Below are 24,004 nucleotides of genomic sequence, written 5' to 3' on the forward strand. Positions count from 1 at the left end.
GTCAGGATGAACGACCCAAATTAGGCATACATGCAAATGCAGAGGGCATGGTCCGTGAGTCTCGTTATATCCAACGTGGTTTTACACTCATGGAATTTACATGAGAATGACAAAACAGTGATGTCTGAGGCTCACAGTATGCCCATTTCCATAAAGTAATCTTTTTTTTATTCTACTATGCCTTGGTATACCCAGATTTTCATTATAGAGCACCTTTAAATGCAAATGAGTTGTAGCTCCCCTCCCTCTTTTCAGAAGAGGGCGGTACCTTTACAGCTTGTGTCTCACTTTGCAACAACAACAGAAAAATCGAGTTTAAAAAACTTGTCAACTAAAAATCCAGACATTGGTCTTTCTGAATGCAAAGACATGAAGCAAAGGTGAAGGATTGTATAGTTAACAATCTAATTTATGTACTGTAGTTGGAATATAGATTTATTTTTCAATGTTTTCCTCTCTTTAATTCTTTTTTTTGTCTGTTTTCCTCACAGGCCATGGACATCACCTCTTCTCCTGCCTCTAGCCTGACCGTGACAAACTGTTCTGGTTTTATGTGGTAAGTTACCCCATTATGTCTGTGGAAGCTAAGGCTGATATGCCCTATGGGGACTAGAGGTGGAATACATATGCTGAACTGTCTTTGCTTTAAAAAAAATATGATAATAAATAAAAAATCTGCAGCTGTAGCTATCTACCCAAAGACAAAAAAAAGGACATGTACTGTATGCAGTGGGAAAAATGTTTTGTTAGTCAGCATTCACCGTTATTAAAAACGACCAAATACTGCGCGTGTGTGTGTGCATGCGTGCGTGCGTGCGTGCGTGTGTGCGTGTGTGTCTGTGTGTGTCTGTGTGTGTCTGTGTGTGTCTGTGTGTGTGTGTGTGTGTGTGTGTGTGTGTGTGTGTCTGTGTATACATCATGTGTGTATATATAGTGTGTGTGTATACATCATGTCTCAAAAAACAAACAATAATACATCATACAAAATAAGACATAAATTTATCGTGCTACAGGAATAAGAATGACTAATTTTTGTACAGGAATGACAGTGCAATCTGTGCATTAGAATAATCCTCTTATTTGCTTTCCTTGGTGATGATGTAATGTCGGCGTAATGATGACGTATTCATTTTTAGCTGTGTAAGGCTTAAAAAATGGTTGTTTTCGAATGAAGATACGAGCTTGAACAAAGGTTTATGATAACTTGAAAGGCTACAGTACTTCACGTTTGCTTCATGAATTTCCAACTAAAAACTGGACAAAAGTTAGATTGGATTACTTGTTGGTGAAACAAGGATCAAGGCACTAAATCAGTTGTGTAGCGGGGGTGATCGTCCATTTACTGTTGAAAAATCACCACTGTTGATGACATGGTACTGAGCCAAGAAGCAGCCATTGTAATGTCCGACAGATTGCATGGAACCGTGGCAATTAATGACTCTGATATATAAACAATGCTTTATTTCTGTGCGTGCTAATTTAGTTTGCAAATAATAAAATGGAAGCGTTCTGTCGATATTTGGGTTGTCATTGTTTAACAAGGTAATTTAGCGAAGTTGAAACTGCACAGTCATTTTATTTTACATAAGATTGCAAAAACTTATTTTTCATTTGATAGTTTCATTTGTGAATCAAATGAATAGAAATTAATAAAGTGATTTATTTTCTCTTTTTCCTCTTTAGAATATAACCAAGCTTTTGATGGTCATTTATAAGGAATTTATAAATACATAAATAGTCCTCACTTTAGGTCACAAAACTGAATGAAGTTGAGTTAATAAAGCATTTATTAACATACAAATGAACTATTAATATATGCCTGAACAATAACATACATTAATGTTAATTTAAATAGTTTATTAGTCATTTACTAACTCATTCTGAATGCTCTTAAAATAGCACCAACTATTCTTAAATAACTAGTTTGTAAATAATGCAATACTTAATTTAGTAATGAAAAAAAATAATTAATAAAGTATGAAAACACAATCATTAAGCAAATTATACATGTGGTTATAAGCTAAGGATACATAATTTGTAGCTGTATTTATAAACTGCTTACTACCGATTGTTAATGTAGAGTTAATGCTTAACAAATAATGAATTAACTATTTGTTAATGCTTAATAAATGATTCATAGTGTGAAGTTAATATAAAGTGTTACCGATTTCTTCAACACATTTCTAAACATAATAGTTTTAATAACTCATTTCTAATAACTGATTTATTTTCTCTTTGCCATGATGACAGTACATAATATTTTACTAGATATTTTTCAAGACACTTCTATACAGCTTAAAGTGACATTTAGAGGCTTCACTAGGTTAATTAGGTTTACTAGGCAAGTTAGGATAATTAGACAAGTTGTAAAATGATGGCTTGTTCTGTAGACCATTGAAAAAATATATAGCTTAAAGGGGCTAATAATTTTGACCTTAAAATGTTTTTTTAAATTTTTTTTATTAAAAACTTATTTTATTCTAGCCGAAATAAAACAAATAAGACTTTATCTAGAAGAAAAAATATTATCAGACATACTGTGAAAATTTCCTTGCTCTGTTAAACATCATTTGGGGAAATTTTTAAAAAAGAGAAAAAAATTCAAAGGGGGGCTAATAATTCTGACTTCAACTGTGTATATAAATATATATACACACACACACACACATACAGTGCTCAGCATAATTGAGTACACCCCGTTTTGGAAATAAACATTTTTATCCATTTCTGAGTGAATATAGGCAATGTATTTTGGTGCTTTTAAATGAAACTGATTTATTCATTCATTCATTCATTCATTTATTTTCTTTTCGGCTTAGTCCCTTTATTAATCCAGGGTCGCCACAGTGGAATGAACCGCCAATTTATCCAGCACGTTTTTACGCAGCGGATGCCCTTCAAGCCGCAACCCATCTCTGGGAAACATCCACACACACTCATTCACACTCATACACTACACGAAATTTAAAGATAATACAGTTAAATTCAAGCAAAATATTGCATAAAAAATAGAATAATTGCAACCTACAAAACATTTTATTTTTGCTTATGTTGATTTTTCCTCTTTTTTAAACTTGTATTTTATATTTGTCTATAACATATACATTTCAGTACTGATTAATCTGTATAGCTTCCTATTAAAAATATGAATTTGAGAGAGAGATTTGTGAGGGGTGTACTTATATATTCTGAACACTGTATATATATGTAATGGACAGCTAATGTTAATTAGCATTATTGCAATTTTGGGAAAACTGTTTTTATTTGTATACATTGCTCAAAATGTTTTCCACTCTGAAGACTGTTGAATAGAAGTAGACAAATAGTATAGTGGGGTTTCATTTTGTTATGTAATGACCGCTTATCAATATTCAGATTATTTCCAGTGGTCTTTTATTTTTTTAATAACCTGCATAATTAGAAATACAATTTTACTAGTCATTCAAATCAATTTGCTTCTTGTCATTCTCATTTTCTTGGACTCAAACCCATGTTTTGCTGTGATCTGTGATAAAGGACAGTGGGTTATATAATTGGGTATTGCATATTTCTTTTGCGGTGAGCAATGCGACAGGGTTTTATATTACAGAGATCTGAAACACGCTTCTGCAGTGTTATGAAGTCTCTGACAAGCTGACAAAAAGAGCATGCGGGCCTGTTTAGAAATGTCATTTATTCCCAGAGTTACCTGAACACTCAAACTATATTGGACTTCCTGACAAGAGTAAGAATTTCTTCAAACATTCTTGTATTTTTTTGTTGTTGCTTTACTACATGTCAGTTTTAAAACAGTGCGTTGTTTGCTCGTGTGACACTTTGTCTCTGAAAAAGACAAGCAGATGCGTCTTCATGGACACACACACACACACAAAATTAGACTTCAATAAGAGATCAGATGAAAAATGTGCAGACGCTTGCTCAAAGGCAAAACACAAATGAATTTCACTCTCGCCACCATCTCGCTCCTTATTTACGTCAGAAAATGAAGATGAATTATGCCATTGGGCCAAAGGTTATTTATTTAAGCGCAATAAAGCAAATGCACATTCGCAGCGACTCCAAATCATATTCTCTGTTGTCATCGGCCTTGGGCTCTCTGATGTTCGCAAACACAAAGGGTCATAAAATGACACAATGAGACAAGAACGCGCATGCTTGTAATGCATTTCAGCGAGGCGGTGATTATCCGCAGAATCTATGTTATCATTTCATACTGACACTTAATATTTCCATGCCCCACCTCACCAGAAACATCTCCTGCCTGCCACCTGAGCTGCGTTTGGCTTCAGCGAGCAGGTTACATCATGTTCTGACATGTCGGCCTCGTGCGATTGATAGGAAAAACCTGAAGCTGATGGCTGATAGACATTGGAGAAAGCCAGCCCTGAAACTAATCCAAGCCATTGTGCCTTGACAGATAAGGGAAAATAGAGGAAACGCCAGGGAGGATGCTGGAATATCAGCGGTGCTTGTGAACAAGGCCTCAACTGTAGCCAAGAATTATTTATGTTTCCCTTGGATTTCTTAGTATTCCGCACAAAAAAAGAAATGCTGTACTGTACATGCACATAAATATTTACTGACATTGATGGTTCCGTGAAGAACCCTGAACATCCATGCAAACTTTCCATTTCACAAAACATTCTTTATAATAAAAAACAACCCAGGCTCGTTGAAAATACAGGCTTCAGCCTAGATTTTTGTGAAATGTGAAATACATTGCTCAGGGTGCGTTTTATTGCAAGTTTCAGATGACAAATCCACTAGAGGCTGCTCTCAATTTTACTTTTTTTTTTCTTTTTTGCATAACTGAGATACATTGCTACATTTTATGTTGCAGAAACATGTCCTTACATGTGTATGAGAGCTTATGATAGAGATCAGCTAGCAAACCACTGACTTAACCCCCTCCCTAAACTCAACCAATAGTGTTTTCAAAAGTAAGCATAAGAGAAAATGCACTGCAACCCAGAGGCGCCGATAGGGGGTGTAAAGTTAGGACGATACTAAGGGCCCATGCCGTTTTGGGGCCCCCAGTGTTACTGTTTTAGGTCCCCTAATCTCAGCAAGACCCCACCCACCAGCATTTAACTTTCATCCGCACCCCCCTCCCCCCATTCCCGATTCACTTTCGTCCACAACAAACCCCCCTCCTCCGTTTTTCACTTTCTTCTGTGGCTTACTGCAACCCAGTGGGACGATTAGAATGATTCTAAGTGCCCACGCCATCTTAGAGGGGGGGGGGGGGTCCAATTTGTTGGGGGGGGGGGGGTTCCAATTTGTTGCATTTATCAGTTCTGTTTGGGGCCCCCCAATGTCATACTGCCCCATAGCATTCAATTTAACTAAAAACTGCAGTCAAATGTATGTTGAAGATTGTACATTATTTGCAGTTTCACAGAAATGCAGGTTGAGGCTTATATCTCTAATGAGCCTGTGCTGCTGAAAAGGGCTCTTTAGAAAGTGAACTGTGGATTAAGGAAAAATGGTTCAGTTGCACATGCATTAAAAAACTGTTCAGTTGCACTTGCATTAAATAAAAGCAATTCTGTGCAATGAATAAATGTGTGATGGAATACATATCCACCTTGACACCTGCATGAATTATGAATGTTACTTCCTTTTCGGTTTTCAATAGACCATGAACTGAATAATCCCAAAATCTTGAGACAAGCCTTTCCAGAAATATATTATGGATGTGATGTGTAATATATATATATATAATTTTTTTATATTTTTTTCTGTGTTTTTGATCAAATAAATACAGTTTTACTGAGGAAAAAAATAAAAACAACAAAAAGAAATCATAAAAAAAGTCCAAAACTGTTAGAACAACATGAAGACAGCATTTGAGCTGCTTAGGTGAACAGACCAGTAAAAACACATTGTGACAAATGTATAAACCCCTTGTTTATCATGGTCTGTTGTTTCTAGGCAGATTTACTGCTGGCAGAGCTTTAGTAGTGCAAATCAACACACTGCAAAAAATGCTATACTTAGATTTCGTGTCTCGTTTCTAGTCCAAATATCTAAAAATTCCTAAATCAAGAAGCATTTTCTAGACAAGCAAAAAATACTGTCTTGTTTTAAGAAATAAAATGCCAACAATAAGTGTGTTTTTCCTTAAAACAAGCAAAATAATCTGCCAATGGGATAAGCCAAATAATCTTGTTTTTCCATTTTACATAAGATTATTTTGCTTACCCCATTGGCAGATAATATAGCTTGTTGTGCCAAAAAAATTTTTTTTTGGCACAACAGATTTTTGGTTAGATTATTTCTTATATCAAGACAAGGTTTTGCTTGTTTAGAAAATGCTTCTTGATTTAAGAATTTTTAGATATTTGGACTAGACACAATACAGAAACTCTAAGTAAGAAAAGTTTTTTTCCACAGTGCAGTGGTCATCTTTTATAAAAACTGCATTCAATGGACTGGTTCAATGCTTATAGTTGTTCTCTTAACACATCATATACATTGAATATGTGTTCATTTTTTCCCCTTTATTCAGCACTTAATACTTTGAATGCCAAGAGATTTCAAAACTCAACCCAGCAGACACACAACATCATAAGATGTAACATTAGGTTAGATTTAGGTTGTGACGTCAGGCAACCAAAATTCAATGTGTAGCCATCATCTAAGTAAAACATTACTTTGACGTCCAATGATGACGTCAACTGATGTTGATATTTGGTTGATTTTAGGTTGTGTTGGAAAGTGACCAACATCCAACATTGAGCCAACATCTTAAACCAACGTCATACTGACATTTATTCATCAGGTATGGCAACCAAAATCCAACGTCTTATATCGCTTAGGCTCATTCAGAAAATGTACCGCTTAGCCTGTAGGTAAGTTTTTTTGCAGTTTCTGTTTTCACAAATCCACCAGAGGCCGCTGTGTACACTTTTTGAGATCTCAGAGGCCGCTGTCAACTGACTGACTGACTGACCGATCCATTGACCCACCCTCTTCCTCCCCTAAACCCATCCAATAGTGTTTTCAAAAGCAAAGATTGACCCGCTCACTCATTTCCTTAAACCCAGCCGACCCAACCGTTTTTAAAAGCAAACCAGAAAAAGAACCCCCCTGATTTTTACCACGTTTTCAGATTTTACCATGTTCTCACCCTGTTATTTACTTGTTTATTTTTATTTTTTTTGGCTTCTGTTTTTGTCGCTTTCTGGAAATGGACTAGAACCCCTTCATGGTGGTCGGCTCCTCTCTGCGTCTTAAGTCTGCTGACATACATGGTGAGCTGACTGGACAAACTGGCAACAGCGGGAAAGCTGTCCATACGGAGGTAAGCGGTCAGCTGGTAATAGCGAAAAGGAACGTCATACCACCTCGTAGCGTTCGTTTTAAGGATGAAATGCAGCCATACTTACTTCTACATACATAATTTGCGATCTCCAGAAATGTATATAGGGCTACGTTTTTAGAATGAGCCTATGTTGGGTAACGTCCACATAATGTCAAGCTGTAACATCATAAGACGTTGATATTTGGTTGATTTTAAGTTGGACATTGACGTCAGCCTGAGGTCAACCCATTTTTTAATATCCAAACAAAGTGCAACGTCCCTGTGACGTTGGTGTACAACGTCCATCTGACATCATGTTGATGCCCTGTGCCTGCTGGGAATCTTTGCTTTGATATTAAGTCTTTAAATGCTAACACACATTGGATTAGCTTAAAATGGCTACTGCTTGCTTTTAGTATAATGCATTTCCCCATGCAGTTTCACCATCTCATAAATAATTGGTTCAGACATTTCACCTCATACATTAATACCTGAATGTTATCTGCAACACCTGTATTTTGGTCTGCTCTATTAAATGTATTCAGAGCTGAAACACTGTGCTAAACAAAACAGGTTTTTTTAATCCATTTATTAACCAAGGGACGTCAACCATTACTAACACTCAAGTGTTACTGTGTTTGTGTTAAAAGCTCTTAATCCCATATGCTGGTTTGTTCTCAAATTGACTGTTATTATTGTAAATTTCATCACAGATAATAAATTCATGCTGAGATAATCCCTTTTACAATGAGACACTAATCAGGTAGTTCAGCCTTCCTAATCAAATAAGGTTTTATTTTTCGCTCCTTGTACCAGCATCAGTTGCACGGGGGAATACATGGATTTACTTATTATAATATGTTCTCTACAAGCACTACAAACTCTGGCCCTTCAGGTTACCCATAATGTCCTGACTTTTTAAAGGGGAAAGACCAGATGCCGTGAGGTCAGTGACATGTCATGGTGAAAAAAAAAAAGTATATTCCCCTGGCGTTTGCTGTAATTCTCTCCAAGCGTATTTCCTTTGTGCTGACAGGGTTGGAGAGCTGGAGAAAAGCCTCTTAGCTTTTTCACAGATCCACACAAACCCGGGCAGATAATGTGTCTTTTTGGCATGAAGTGACAAAAGGTCCTGGCACTTATTTATTATTTCATTCTACCGTCTGTCTGTTCAACTCTTCATACCATTTTTCACGGTGAGAAGATTCCGGTATAGTCCAGGATTTGTAGACGTCTCTCGATTTAAAAAAAAAAAAAAAAAACACACAGTGTTTACAAACTTTTGTGGCTGATGTCAGGAGAAGATATCAAATGATTTTGCAGCTATTTTCTGGAGATAAAGTATTGAGAAAAATATCATGTATTAAAACATATATTGTCTTTAGGAACTTTGGCAAAAAATGGGGTAAACACTCTTCGTATGATGAAAATATCTATCTATCTATCTATCTATCTATCTATCTATCTATCTATCTATCTATCTATCTATCTATCTATCTATCTATCTATCTATCTATCTATCTATCTATCTATCTATCTATCTATCTATCTATCTATCTATCTATCGTCTGTCTGTCTGTCTGTCTGTCTGTCTGTCTGTCTGTCTGTCTGTCTGTCTGTCTGTCTGTCTGTCTGTCTGTCTGTCTGTCTGTCTGTCTATCTATCTATCTATCATCTGTCTGTCTGTCTGTCTGTCTGTCTGTCTGTCTGTCTATCTATCTATCTATCTATCTATCTATCTATATATATATATATCTATCTATCTATCTATCTATGTATCTGTCTGTCTGTCTGTCTGTCTGTCTGTCTGTCTGTCTGTCTGTCTATCTATCTATCTATCTATCTATCTATTTATCTGTCTGTCTGTCTGTCTGTCTGTCTGTCTGTCTGTCTGGTTCAGGTCCATCCATCTCTTCAGCCATTCATCCATCCATTCATCCATCTATCTATACACAGAAAAAGTCTATGCATAATTTAGACGTACTTAAATAAAAAATATGTATTTAGATCACTGAAGCATGCATATGTGTTACACAAACATCTACAGTATCTATCTGTCTGTTTGTTTAGAGTGCAAATTGCAAGGGGGTTTGGGGGGGGGGGGGTGACTATCCAATTAATGCTTAATACCAGTGTTGGAGGTAACGCACTGCAAGTAATGCGAGTTACTTAATAATATTACATTTCTTAGTATCGAGTAAAGTAACACATTACTTAAAAAAATTAAGTAATAATATTTGAGCTACTTTTTTTTAAATGTAACTTGAGTTACTTTTAGATTAAATAATTCACTTTTAAAGCATAATTTGCTGATATAAAATTAGTGTAATCACTTTGAATCACACTCACTGAGAAAATGAGCTCCTCAGAAGAACAGACAAAAACCAAGTTGGCAGAGCCTTACATTTCTGTGACGGAAGTATTCTCATTATTTTGAACACATGGAAGAAAAGTGGATTATAGTCTCAATCTCAACAGTGGTTTACTAATAAGAGAAAAAATACAAAAGTAGCAAACACATTGCTTTCAACTTTCATTAATCTGCATATGGCATGTATAGCGTCAGGAAGTTTTCAGAAGGTAACATTGTTGTAATTTATTTTTATCATCATTATTATTTCCATTTAAGTAAATGAAGATTATACAGTGTGTTGTTAAATGCAGAGCTTGTCTATTAAAAAAAAAATAAAAACACCCTACAAGTTCTGAAAGAGATCAAGCCTCAGGCAGGTATGAAAAAGTAACTTAAAAGTAATGTAATGCATTAGTAATGCATATGTAATGCTAAGTAACGTAACTAGTTACTTTTTTTGAGAAGTAACTCAATATTGTAATGCATTACTTTTAAAAGTAACTTTCCCCAACACTGCTTAATACCCCATAAAGGACATCAAAACAAGATGTGTGTGCCATTAGCCCTTTAATTAAGAATTAGTTTGCTCTGATCTGTATTTTAAATAATAATATTAGTAATCAAAATGATAGATAATATGCGTTTGACCAACCCAACAATTCATACCAAGGTGTGAATGTCTATGTGCTAAAATATTCAGTGAGAGGTCTGAAACCTGCAGATCTATTGAGCATCATAAGTGTTCAAACGTTTCTTGTAAAATCAGTGTAATATCTACATTTAACCTTAAAGTAAAGTCTAATTAGATGCATAGTTTGTTTTATATGCTCACATATTTAACCAATAAATTAAAAAAGCATTAAAGAGCAATCTTTCGTGATAATCCATTTATTGGTATAGGAATGAAAGCTTGTCACTATTTGTTTATCATATTTGTCATCTTTGAGAATCACACAGCCGCTAAAATAGCCAATCAGAGGTTACTGTAGGTCAGCACGCACCTATTATCCCTCAAAACGGAAAATTTGTATCAATTGGTTAGACATAATTGAATCAAATACATAAATTGGGTTCATTTTCCCAATAATTCCCAAGTAATTTCTGTTTTCTCAGAAAATATGGTGGAGGTCTTCCCTGTCCCAAAGTCCAACATCTTTCCTCTCTGCGACCAAACTTTTATAGGTCATACAAAGCCTGTTTTGTTTGCCTGAGGGTTGATTGCTGTGATCATCTGAGGTTTGAGGGTTTTTAAGACTCTCTAATGCTTCTACACCATGCGTCTTGGCTGCGCTATGGTGTGGCATCACCTTAACTACTGAAACAGGCAAACTCTTTTGAGCTACGCCCTCTGAAAAAATCATTTCAGATTTATTACAGGTAACTTCATCTGAGAAGTGAACATGCTTTTCAATCCCACCGCTGTTAAGCATTTTGGGAGATACAAACTTCTGTGCTTTTAGCATAGCTTTTGAATCTGCGATTTCTGCCTCTGATTTGTGAAGATCAAATTCTTCACATCTAGCCTTTATAATTGAAGGTATTTCCGACATTATGTTACACAGTCTTGAGTAACACATGTAATTTAGTGCTTCCATTATATCACCACGTTTTGATTTCTTTCCATTTTTGCCAATTACATCCCACCATGCAAACAATGTAGAGTCTGAGTCTGTTAACTCAAGTCCTTCTTTGCTGAATTTACACAGTGTAGGTTCAACTTTTTTGGTCCATAAAGCAAACAATACATCACTTTCTTTAGAAATTAACCCTCCCATCCTTGAGGAGGTAATCTGAAATTTACCAATTTGATCTATTGAAACGAATTACAGTCTTGTAATTTCTGTGTCATGCAATTTCAGCAAATGGAAGAACAATAAAAGCAGACTTACCCGCTGTTGTGGTTAGAAGGCTAGTTTTAATCCATTCACCAGGTCAGCTGTGAAAAATCCAGCTAAGACCGACTAAAGTAAATTTCAGAAAACTCACTGCAAAGGATCCCAGTTTCTTGCACCATCTGTAAGAATGGGTTTTAACCACAGCGGTTCAAACTGTAGTTCTGCCGAATGACTAAAAAGTTATCAGCATGATGGTAAAAACTGTACATAGTCAAACCATTCTTCTGCAATCTTATACCAAAAACAAAAATAAGGGCAGTATTAATAGCTATAAATATAGGAAGGCGTTGATATTATGTGATTGTATTGGATTACAATATGGAGCAATTAAGTGTTGATGTTAAATCAAAAGTAATTCACAAATACTTGATAATGAAATTATTTATTGACAATAATTCTCTATGGTTAAAACTAAATTAATTACAAAATAACTGTATAAAATGTTAAAATATGAAATGATAAAACAAATGATATAAATTGTACCCAGCTTAAATTAAAATAAAGTTATCAGAGGTAGAAGGAGAGACAAGGGGAGGGAGAGACAAAGAGAGCAAGTAGGCCTCAAAGAGGCAGAGAAGATAGACTTCAGAGCAGAGTAGGAGAGCGCAGACCAGGAAAAGACAGGCCAGGAAAAAAGACAGAGCAGAGTTTTCCACCTATTTTGTATCTTTCTAGACCATGTGACTAAAGCCCAAATACTGAGACATTCAAACTGACCAATCAACATGTGACCACATCGTAAAACCCCCAAAGTCCACACACCAGGCCCTGATCTAATCAGTATCTGCCTTTGGAATCTGTGTAAGCCTTCTTTGGTGAAAAAAGACATATTTTGCCATATAAACAAATGCATGTGATAATTTAGACTCTTACACCTTACTCTCTTAATTAAATAATTTAAAAATCAAGGCATGAACATATTTTATTTTGATAAAATAAGCGTAATCTAAAGGCCTTTGCCTTTCATCGAAGCCACTTCTAAAACCAAATAATCAACTAGAAGTCAAGTTATTATATGTTGTTCTTAAAACTTGCATAGACTAAAAGACTTTTGTCAGGTACTGTATCTATCTATCTGTCTGTCTGTAAATCATTCTATCATTAATAAAGTGTTATTGTTCTGTTTCATTATTTGTACATACACTATACTTGATTAGCATATTTCTGCAGGCAGACAGCATAAATATATAGCATTTGTTCTGCAGACACTCATTTGCCGCCACTTAGATCACTGTTGTGAACATAGCTGTAAGTCGGGATGCTGTGTACAATTTAATTCTTTTTTTTTTGTCATACTGTGCACATAGCTTGCCTATTTATAGTTGCAACTCATCCATATTGAAAGCATACTGAGCAATAGCAGAAATGAAGTTTGTTTTAATGGGGATGTTTATCGTGCATTACCGATGTATATGTAGATGATGAAAAATCTCTTTCAACAAATCTGCTGGAACTCTCCCCAGCAAAGCCATCTGTACCGCCAAGTGTTATTTTTATCTTATCAGCCATCAGTGCCACATAAAACTCATTTTTAAGATGCCGTGAAGTGATTTTTTATTTATTTATTTTATTTATTTTTTGGGGGGGGGGTCTCACTTATTAAAAAAAAGTGTGATTGTAAGACTAATTCCAATAGGCTGCAAAATTATTATTATTATTATTATTATTATTATTATTATTATTATTATTAATAATTATAATAATAATAATAATAATAATAATAATAATAATAATAATAATAATAATAATATTAATAATAATATTAATATTATTATTATTGTCCAAAATAAATATATATTTTTGTAGAGGAAATAGAAAACATAAACATATACATTGCAACACTAGCTTATTTTGAAAATGTACCTCCATATACATTTCTGGGGAGCGCAAATTATGTAGCCAGAGGTACGTATGGCTGCATTTCATCTTTTAAACAAACTCTACAGGGCGATATGATGCCTTCTATTTCTTTTGGCGCTAGTAGTCCAGTAGTTCAACGCCTTCATCACCAGACTTGAGATGCAGAGAGGTGTTGACTGCAATGATGGGGTTCGAGTCCACTAAAGAACAGTTCCAGAAAACAGGCAAAACAAAAAAGGCAAAAAATTAAATAAACAAGTAAACAACAGGGGTAAAGGCAGGGTAAACGCTGTGACTGACGCTGACACGCACCTCTCAAAAAATGTAACTACACATCGCATAGATTTGAGTGTGGGCGGTGCTGAGAGCCGCGAGCCTGTATGGAAAGAGTGTTTACAAGTGTTGAGTCCCGTCAAGGAGATCTAAATGGAGACTTTTGTTTAGTGTTTATCTTATGATTAAAGTTGGTGCACATCCGCTGGTTCCCGCCTCTGAATGAGCGAGTGTGAGCTACTTGTGGCATGCAGAAAAAACAAAACATCTGAAGAAACTCAGCACAGAGAAACATGCAAAGCCACTCCCAGCTAGCGTTTTGGAAGTGTTATTGCAGAGCAATACAAAAATGCACGACTACATGCAAGGCAGATGCCGTGGGTCATGGCGATCATTCGACGCAGAAGGATAAATCAGTGGTAAGATCTGAAAAAGTGGTAAAAAATCAGGCAGCAAAAAAAAAAAAAAAAAAACATCCTGAGACGTACTTCTCTCTCTCTCCATAAATGTATACAGGGGTACATATCCATAATTAGCACATGTAATAAAGTGCTTACAAATCGTAATACTTAGATGAGTTTAGTTTACTTTTTTTTTGTTTAGTTCTTTTTTTGTGCTTTTTGTTTACTAGTGAAATTCTTTGACATTGTGCCACAGTAATCTTTGTTTTAATTATCTTCATTACAAATTTTGTTTTAATTATCCTCATTACAATCCCTCATTACAAGAGAGAATGACACTCATTCTGCAGTACAGGTCAGTATTTTATTACTTGTTTTTTTTAGACACACACCTCATGTGAAGGATGTCAAGCTAGACCAGTGGTCGGCAAACTTTTTATCCCGAGGGCCACATCACGTTTTCCAAACCAAGTGAAGGGCCACATGTCAAATCCTTCAAAAAATAACTTATTTATAGTGGCAGCAGGCATGAAACATGTAATATCAGACAGAAACATGTCACATTCACACAAAACAGATTTTTAAAATAGTTATTATTGAGTCAAATTTACAAGTCAAATGAATTAGCACTGCTATTAATATTTTCTTATCAATCATCATAAAACAATAAAATAATAATAATCCCTTGAAATATAATAATATTAATAATAATAATAATAACAACAAAAATAATAATAATAATAATAACAATGATAATAACTTGCATGAGGACCGGGAGGGAGACGCGCGATTTCCGGGAGATTATCACTCGTTTGCGGGTATCCGGGAATCTCTATGCATTTGCGAGAGCAAAAAAAAAAAATAATAAAAATTTTTTATTTCTTTTCAACAGAAAGGCAGTGTGCTGCACCTTGCGGTTTTGGAAGGTAAATGCGCGTTCGCTGTGATTGGCCTCTTAGGTTGTAGTCATTAAAAACAGCAGTACTTTCTTGGCATATTACACCTAGCGCTTTCTGTCTGATATTGGTGAAGTATTTTGTTGTCCATTCTTCTTTAAACACACGGCATTCAGAGTCCATTGTGTTTGCCTGACTCATTTTCAGTCATTTAGCGCTCGAGTGCATTTTAATATCCGAGAGTGTGTTCTAATTCTACTGGTTGCGCTAAGGGTACCACGTGCAATACTGCCATCACATGGCGTTCACTTGTATTGCATCATTAATTTACTAATTCTGAAACCAAACCATTACTCAGAAGCAGCATTTTAAAAACTCCCTCGCGGGCCGGATGAAAGTGTTCAGCGGGCCGCATATGGCCCGCGGGCCGTAGTTTGCCCACCTCTGAGCTAGACATACAGAGTAAATGTTTATGTTTTTTCCTCTGTCCACACAGAGCACAACTCAGGGAATTCAGGAGAAAGTCTCTAAGCATCATTATGATGCTTTAAGGAATAATGTATGCTGTACCAAGATGAACAAACACATCTGATTTTTATTACATGCAAATTTACAGTTTTTGTGTTTGCATTGATGAAATAGTCCATTGATGATCTCAGTTATCAAGCAAAACAAAGAACTGAAAGTATTGACCTTATACTTCAAAACGGAAGTGCGCTCATTTTTGCGATTGTTTTCAGAGCTTCCAATTCAGCTGCCTATGGGAGAAATGACTAGGAATAATAAACCACAGAAAGCTACTTGCTCTACAAACAAGTGTTTGCATGATTATACAGACAAAGCAGAATCATATAATAAGAAACATCAAACAGCACAATGAGCTGTTTTTAACGTCCAAAAATGAATGGAAGTGAATGAGACCGGAAGTCTCGAGTCAAAAAGATTCAAAAGGCTGCGCCCGCTCGTATGCGGAGAATAAGGTGAATAGGCAGTCTTATGTTATCCCCGAACAGTCCTACAGCTTTCATTGAGCATGGCACATCACCTCTAAAAGCACTTAAATGATTGTGAGCAAGTAAAAAGCTTCATAACTCATTTAACTTACTGTGAAGGCATTGCTTTACTTAAATTGCTAATCTTATGTTACTGAAGTTGTAAACAGAGAGAGGTACTGTACTGTATATAATACATCTAGTACAGCATACGATAGTGGAACCACACACAGATTCATTTGTTTGAATCCTTGCTTGGAGTAATTATGGATGGATGGATGGATGGATGGATGGATGGATGGATGGATGGATGGATGGATGGATGGATCAATTGACGAATGGATGGATGGATGGGTATTATTTATTTATTTATTTATTTATTTATGTATTTATTTATTTATTTATTTATTTATTTATTTATTATTATATTTTATTGTTATTTTTGTTCATCTATTATAATATTAATAATAATAATAATAATAATAATAATAATAATAATAATAATAATAATAATAATAATAATAATATAATTAATTAATTAATTAATTAATTAAATAAAATAATAATAATAATAATAATAATAATAATTATTATTATTATTATTATTATTATTATTATTATTATTACTATTATTATTATTATTATTATTATTATTATTATTATTGTGTCTTGTTGATATTTTATCAATTGTTGATATTTTATTTTATTAATATTTTATTATTTTTATTATTATTTTATGATTATATTTATTGTTTTTCTTGTTTATTATTATTGTTATTATTATTATTATTATTATTATTATTATTATTATTATTATTATTATTATTATTATTATTATTATTATTATTTACTTCATTATTTTTATCTATTTTTTTTTTCATTATTATTTTTTATACCCATCCGTCTATCCATTTATCTATCTATGAAACAAACATTGTTTTCCACTCGTTTCTATTGCCTATTTCAGATTTTTTTTTTAATGCATGTGTATACTAAGCATACAGGAGTCAGTCAATAATCAATTAATAATCATATATAGATAATACTTTATGCCCTTTATTTCCCGAAAAACAAACAAACAAACAACCAAAAAAACATTTTGTTGTAGACATTTATTTATCAGATTCCTAGCGGAAGACCAAACTGAGACAGACTACCAGAAAGCATTGAGTAGTGACACCGAAGATAAGCCTGCAGCTCCAGGATGATGATTTGCTCTCACTTCAATGACTTTGTCTTTTTGGGAGCATGCAGGGAGCTGATGTGGGGGACACCGTTCTCCAGAAAATAATCAGCTAGATGCACAGATATGTGTAAACACGTTTCGTCCCTGGGCAAACCAGCGGTCTGTGAAAGAATGTGTCATGATTTTCACACACTCGACTGGAGGGGCTGGAGATGTGAAGTGCGTGAGGAACATGCAGGTGGTCTCTGGATGATTTCACTCACTTTTAGGAGGTTTTCCTGTCACAGTCCCTTTACATCTGAATTTGAAAGCATTATGGAAGGATTTAATTTTATTTTTATTTTTTGGAATTTAGTGATAGTATGAGTATATTTTAGTCCTCAACAGAAATATGATTGCAAATAATATTTAGTCACACTGTAAAAAAAAAAAAACAATAAAAAAAAGAAAAATATGTTTCAGAAATAATTATTAAGCCCCCTTTGACTTTTTTCCTTTTTTAAATATTTCCCAAATGATGTTTAACAGAGCAAGGAAATTTTCACAGTATGTCTGATAATATTTTTTCTTCTGGAGAAAGTCTTATTTGTTTTATTTTGACTAGAATAAAAGCAGCTTGTAATTTTTTTCAAAACCATTTTAAGGTCAAAATTATTAGCCCATTTAAGCTATATATATTTATTTTTCGATGTTCTACAGAACAAACCATCATTATACAATAACTTGTCTAATTACCCTATCCTGCCTAGTTAACCTAATTAACCTAGTTAAGCCTTTAAATGTCACTTTAAGCTCTATTTGTTTTTGTTTGTTTAACTTTATTAATCCCCAAAGGGAAATTCCAACAAAATCTCACAGCAATTTGTAACTTTTTGATTTAGTGGCTAATTTGTATGAATTTGTACGATCTAATTCACGCGATTTAGTACGATTTGCTCATCCCCCAATGATGGTGGGTTTAGGGGTGGGGTTAGGTGTCACTCCTCCTTTTTAAAATCGTGCAATTTCTTACGACTGAACTCGTACGAATTCATACATATTAGTCACTTAACTGACAAAACGTAAAATACTTTTTCTTGTGAGATCAAGCTGGAAATTCACATATCACAGCATAGCTCTCCATACTAAAAGTAGATCAAATAAGTTACATATATCTAAAAACAATAATAAAATTACATTCATACTGCACATCTTAGTTCCAAAAACAAGGAGTAAACACTAAGAAGTGTCTTGAAAAACATCTAGTAAAATATTATTTACTGTCATCATGGCAAAGATGAAATAAATCAGTTATTAGAAATGAGTTATTAAAACTATTATGTTTAGAAATGTGTTGAAAAAAATCGTCTCTCTGTTAAACAGAAATTAGGGGAAAAAATTAACAGGGAGGCTAATAATTGTTGTTTGTACAATAGTCGTAAATTGATCAAATTTAAGTTGTTATGGGCTGATACTACTGTCAATAATAATAAAAATAATATAAATTTACATTTACATCTACATTTAAATAGTTTAATAAATCCCCATATTAGCAATTAGTGTGTGTGTGTATGGAACATAATTTGCAGATGTTTTGTGTTTTGTAGCCAGCCACTATTTTGGACTACTTTAATAAATTGTTATGTTCTTAACCGTGTACTATAGAGGTGGTGTATTTTGCTGTCTACTCTTAGAGTTGCCATGTCCACTTAAAATAAGCAATTTTGGTCTTTTTTGACCAATTGGCCAATCTTGGTTGTTTAAGGTGCTGTGGGCTGATATACTGTCGGTAATAATACAAATAAAATAAATTTCCATTAATACATACATTAAATAGTCGAGTAAATCCTCATGTTAGCAATCAGTGTGTGTATGGAACATAACTTACAGATGTCATGTGTTTTGTAGCCACTATTTTGGGCTAGTGTAATAATTAGTTATGTTTATCAACCATGCAGTATAAGGATGGCGTATTTTGCTGTGTACTCATAGTGTTGCCATGTCCACTTATTATACACATTTTTTTTTTTTTTGTTTATACATCAGTTGATGTGTGTGTGTGTGCGTGCATGCGTGCGTGCATGCTTGCGTGTGTGTGTGTGTTACTCACTGCAGCTAACTTCAGCTTACATTTCAGTATTTTATGGAGTGACATCCACATTCAACAATCAAATTAGATCCTGTGCATGTGACTAAATACATGTAGTAACATCTCATTACAAAAGTAGAGAACCAAACTAGACAACTAGTCATTAATGATGCATTTTAACACAGAGAGTCTCTCTTCTATATGCACCCAAAAATAGCCATAAGCATGGAGTAAGAAATTCGACATGGAGAGGTACTATACTTGACATTGTTGTGTTGCCAGATCTTGCCATAAATAAATCAAAATAAATGCCTTATTTTAAAATACAAACCATATGCCTTATAGTAAATATAAAACCCAAATTCCACTATCCACATCTAACACGATTAAGTTAAGAGCCAAGTCTAAGCGAGTCCAAATTTGCGTATAATAATTGGACATGGCAACACTTCAAGAACTCGTTCTAGGAAGCAGCTTTGAAAAAAAAGTTGACAAAACAGCATATTTATGCCTCTAAAATACACAATGCCTCTAAAATACAGTTCAAATTGTAGGTCATATATTAATAAGGGTTTGGTTGGTCAACAATAGAAAGCTCAATGTGGAGTTAATAGTGTTACCAACAGCAGGGATGAGTTAAACGTTGCATTGAGTGGAAAAAATACCAGTGAATGATAAAAAACATTACTAGTACTGTCTTCCCATATATTTTCTGCCAGAAAGGAAAGCTCCTAATGCATTTTCATCAGGGTCAGCTGCAAAAATCACAGCGTTTACACATTTTCAATGCTAATGTTGTCTGTAGCAATCCCTGACAGTATTTTATTTTTTCTTCTCTCGATTTTTGAATGCCGAAAGAGGGTTCGTATTAATACAGGCCGTTAGGATATCTGGCCTTTGAGCTATTAAGATCAACACTTTTGCTTTTTTTAACCTTTGACCTGTAAATAATTGAAGAGCGTAAATCTGAGTGTCAGCGTTTTTCAGTGAAGAGATTTAAAGTGAACCAGGAGGTCTCTCTCTCTCTCTCTCTCTCTCTCTCTCTCTCTCTCTCTCTCTCTCTCTCTCTCTCTCTCTCTCTCTCTCTCTCTCTCTCTCTCTCTCTCTTTCTCTCTCTCTCTTTCTCTCTCTCCCTCTCTCTTGTACTGTTATTAAAGCAGCCGTGTACTAATTATGGTGACACAGTGGTGCATATGAAAATTCATGTCTGAAAGATGATGTCAGTAGATGAGTGTAAGGTACTGAATGTAAATCATCTTTTGTGGGTCACTCCAGCTGTAAAAGAAAACTTTGGTAACACTTTATAATAACTACACACTATAAATCATTTATTAAGCATTAGCAAATAGTGAATTCATTATTTGTTAAGCATTAACTCTACATTAATAAGCGTTAGTAAGCAGTTTATAACTGCAGCTACAAATGCTGTGTTCTTGACTTAAAAACATATTTATAATGTGCTTAATACTTGTACTTTCATACTTTGTTAATGATTTATTTTTCATTACTAAACGGAGTATCGCATTATTTACAAACCATTGGTATTTAAAAGTAGTTGAGGGTTTTTAGGATAATTCAGAATGAGTTAGTAAATGATTAATAAACTATTGAAATCAACATTATTATGTCTTATTATTCAGGCATATATTAAGGGTTACTATGTATGTTAATAAATGCTTTATTAACTCAACTTCATGCAGTTGTGTGAGCTAATCTAAAGTGAGGACTATTGATGCTTTATAAATCCCTTATAAATGACAAATAAAGGCTCAGTTAAATTCTAAACAGGAAAAATGACATTATTCATTCCTTTTCATTTAAAGATACACAAATAAAACTGAACTTCAAATGAAAAATAAATCTTTGCAAACTTATCTAAAATAAAATAACTGTAGAGTTTAAACATTGCATCTTATTATATTGTTAAATTATTATATTGTTGTTGTTGTTTTATGCCGTATTTTGACACTCCTGTTATTCAGCAATGTTTAAACTTTACAGTTTACAATTTTATTTTTTAGAAAAGATTGCAAAGATTATTATTCATTTGATTCTGAGCCTTTAGTTGTCATTTATAAGGGATTTATAAAGCATGAATAGTTCTCACTTTAGATTAGGTCACAAAATTGCATGAAGTTGAGTTAATAAAGCATTTATTAACATATTAGTTAACTATTAGTATATGCCTGAATAATAAGATATATAAATGTTGATTTCAATAGTTTATTAATCCTTTACTAACTCATTCTGAATGATCCTAAAAACCCTCAACTACTCTTAAATACAAATGGTTTGTAAATAATGCAATATTTAATTTAGTAATGGAAAATAAATCATTAACTAAGTATGAAAATACAATTATTAAGCAGATTATATAGGTGCTTATAAGTCAAGAACACAGCATTTGTAGCTGCAGTTATAAACTGCTTACTAACGTTTATTAATGTAGAGTTAATGCTTAACAAATAATGAATTCACTAGATGCTAATGCTTAGTAAATGATTCATAGTGTGTAGTTATTATAAAGTGTTACCAAAACTTTTTTTGTCATCTTAATATCAGCAGACACAGCAAAATTGACAACCGCACAAAACAAAGTGGTGAAATTGCTTAAAGAGCCCCTATTATACACTAAAAAGGGTCATATTCTGGTTTTGGGAGTTTCCATTGGGAGTTGTCTTATAATATGCATGTTTTTTTTACCTAATTATCCCAACGACTCCCATATGATTCGTTCAGCGATTCATTTGTTCCCAAACCCCTCCTTAGCGCGATGCTAATCTGCACTGATTGGACTGATGACAGTCTGTTGTGATTGGTTGACTGCATTCAGCGTGAGACAGAGAGAAATGCCCACAACGGCTTATCAACATTGTTGAAGTAGTGTTTACAAATCTAAACAGCCATTTTTGATTAATTTAATCTTATTAATAATCAAACTAAACAGAAATGGAATTAAGACATGTGGAGTATGCCGATTTTAGTCGCATTATTTAAGTGCAGTAGAGACCGCAATCAAACTATCAACGTCATGTAGGATTTTCACCACATTTTGCGACAGGATATTCTATAAAAACACGGCTGTTTGACACTATGCACCTACCGAGTCAGTAAAGCACCACAGACACCCACATCATAAAATGCTGAGTTTTTTTCCCATAAGGCGTGCGGCATTAAATTCCATTAAAGCTCTTCCAGCAGTTCATACTCGCATCCAATATCACATGAAATGTTCCTGAATGAAAGTGAAAGTGCCGAACTTCAGTTAAAGTCGACAAATTAAAAATGAAATACCTGAAAATACTGGAGGAAATGTGAATAGCGTGGTGACGCAATGATGTAAATCAAATTATGTGCTATACCATGTAAAACGGAATGATGAAAGGGTTCATAAAACAACTCATGTAAACACCTTAATCATATTCAGATTAAGGCAAACAATCTGATAATGCCTCTGAGAGTGGAACACTAACAGATATTTATAGTCCTGATAATAAGTGGGAATGAACCGTAACTCTGTGCATGCAATATATATAGAACCGGAACAGGTGTGTGTAAGTTGCATGATGGGAAATGTAGTTTGAAAAAGTGGCAGTATTGTAGTCCGGATGAAGGTGCGTGTTTTTCGTGACAGTTAACTTAATGGATTTGTGTTGGGACAACATTAATTAATTGTGTGGAACCCAACATTTTTTACAGTGTAAAATGTAAAACAATTCTTCCTGCCTTCATTTTTAGTTGAATCAAGTTAACTTTTCTAGTCATCTCAACTTAAATAAGTCAAACTGACTACAACTATTTTGTTAACCTTTGTATAGCTACAAATTTTTTGTTGGAATCATATGTAGCTTAATTTAATTTACATAAATAAGTAACATAAAACATTTGTTGATTCATTTTTTACAGTGTAGATGTACTCACCAAAGTAGCATTCATTTATATTTATCAAAAAACAATAATAATGTGTATTACGATTTTTAAATAACACTAAATAATAATAATGATTTTTATTTATTTATTTATTTATCTTTTAAATAACTTGATAATTAAAATGTCCAAAAGAACACTCTTTGTTTGAAACATTAATAGTTTGTGACATTAGGAAATTCTAACTTCATGTTTTGTCCCTCAATAATAATATTAATTACAGTTGAAGTCAGAATTATTAGCCCCCCTTTGATTTTTTTCTTTCTTAAATATTTCCCAAATGATGTTTAACAGAGCAAGGAAATTTTCACAGTATGTCTGATAATATTTTTTCTTCTGGAGAAAGTTATTTGTTTTATTTCGGCTAGAATAAAAGCAGTTTTTAACTTTTTAAAAAACATTTTAAGGTCAAAATTATTAGCCCCTTTATAGAATTTTTTTCCGATAGTCCACAGAACAAAACGTCATTGTACAATAACTTGCAAAATTATCCTATCCTGCCTAGTTAACCTAATTAACCTAGTTAAGCCTTTAAATGTCACTTTAAGCTGTATAGAAGTGTCTTGAAGATCTAGATATTTAGTCAAATATTATTTACTGTCATCATGGCAAGGATAAAATAAATCAGTGATTAGAAATGAGTTCTTAAAACTATTATGTTTAGAAATGTGTGGAAAAAATCTTCTCTTCGTTAAACAGAAATTGGGGAAAAAATAAACAGGGGGGCTAATAATTCTGACTTCAACTGTAAATACAAACAGACAAGCAATATTATAACAATATTATATTATATTATATTATTAAACATACACAGAACATGAATTATGCATTTAGCAATTGAATTTAT

At 33.8% G+C, this 24,004-nt stretch overlaps 1 protein-coding gene across 1 annotated transcript in view; it reads left to right on the forward strand.

Moving 5' to 3' along the window:
- Window positions 1-24,004, forward strand: part of lingo2 (leucine rich repeat and Ig domain containing 2) — a 593,792-nt gene that overhangs the window by 122,547 nt on the left and 447,241 nt on the right. Inside the window, exon 2 of the mRNA XM_056471884.1 lies at window positions 492-556. The gene's annotated coding sequence lies outside the window, so the exon portion shown is untranslated. The remainder of the gene's footprint in view (window positions 1-491; window positions 557-24,004) is intronic.

This window comes from Danio aesculapii, chromosome 14 (genome assembly GCF_903798145.1).
Source record: "Danio aesculapii chromosome 14, fDanAes4.1, whole genome shotgun sequence".
Taxonomy (NCBI): Eukaryota; Metazoa; Chordata; class Actinopteri; order Cypriniformes; family Danionidae; genus Danio; species Danio aesculapii.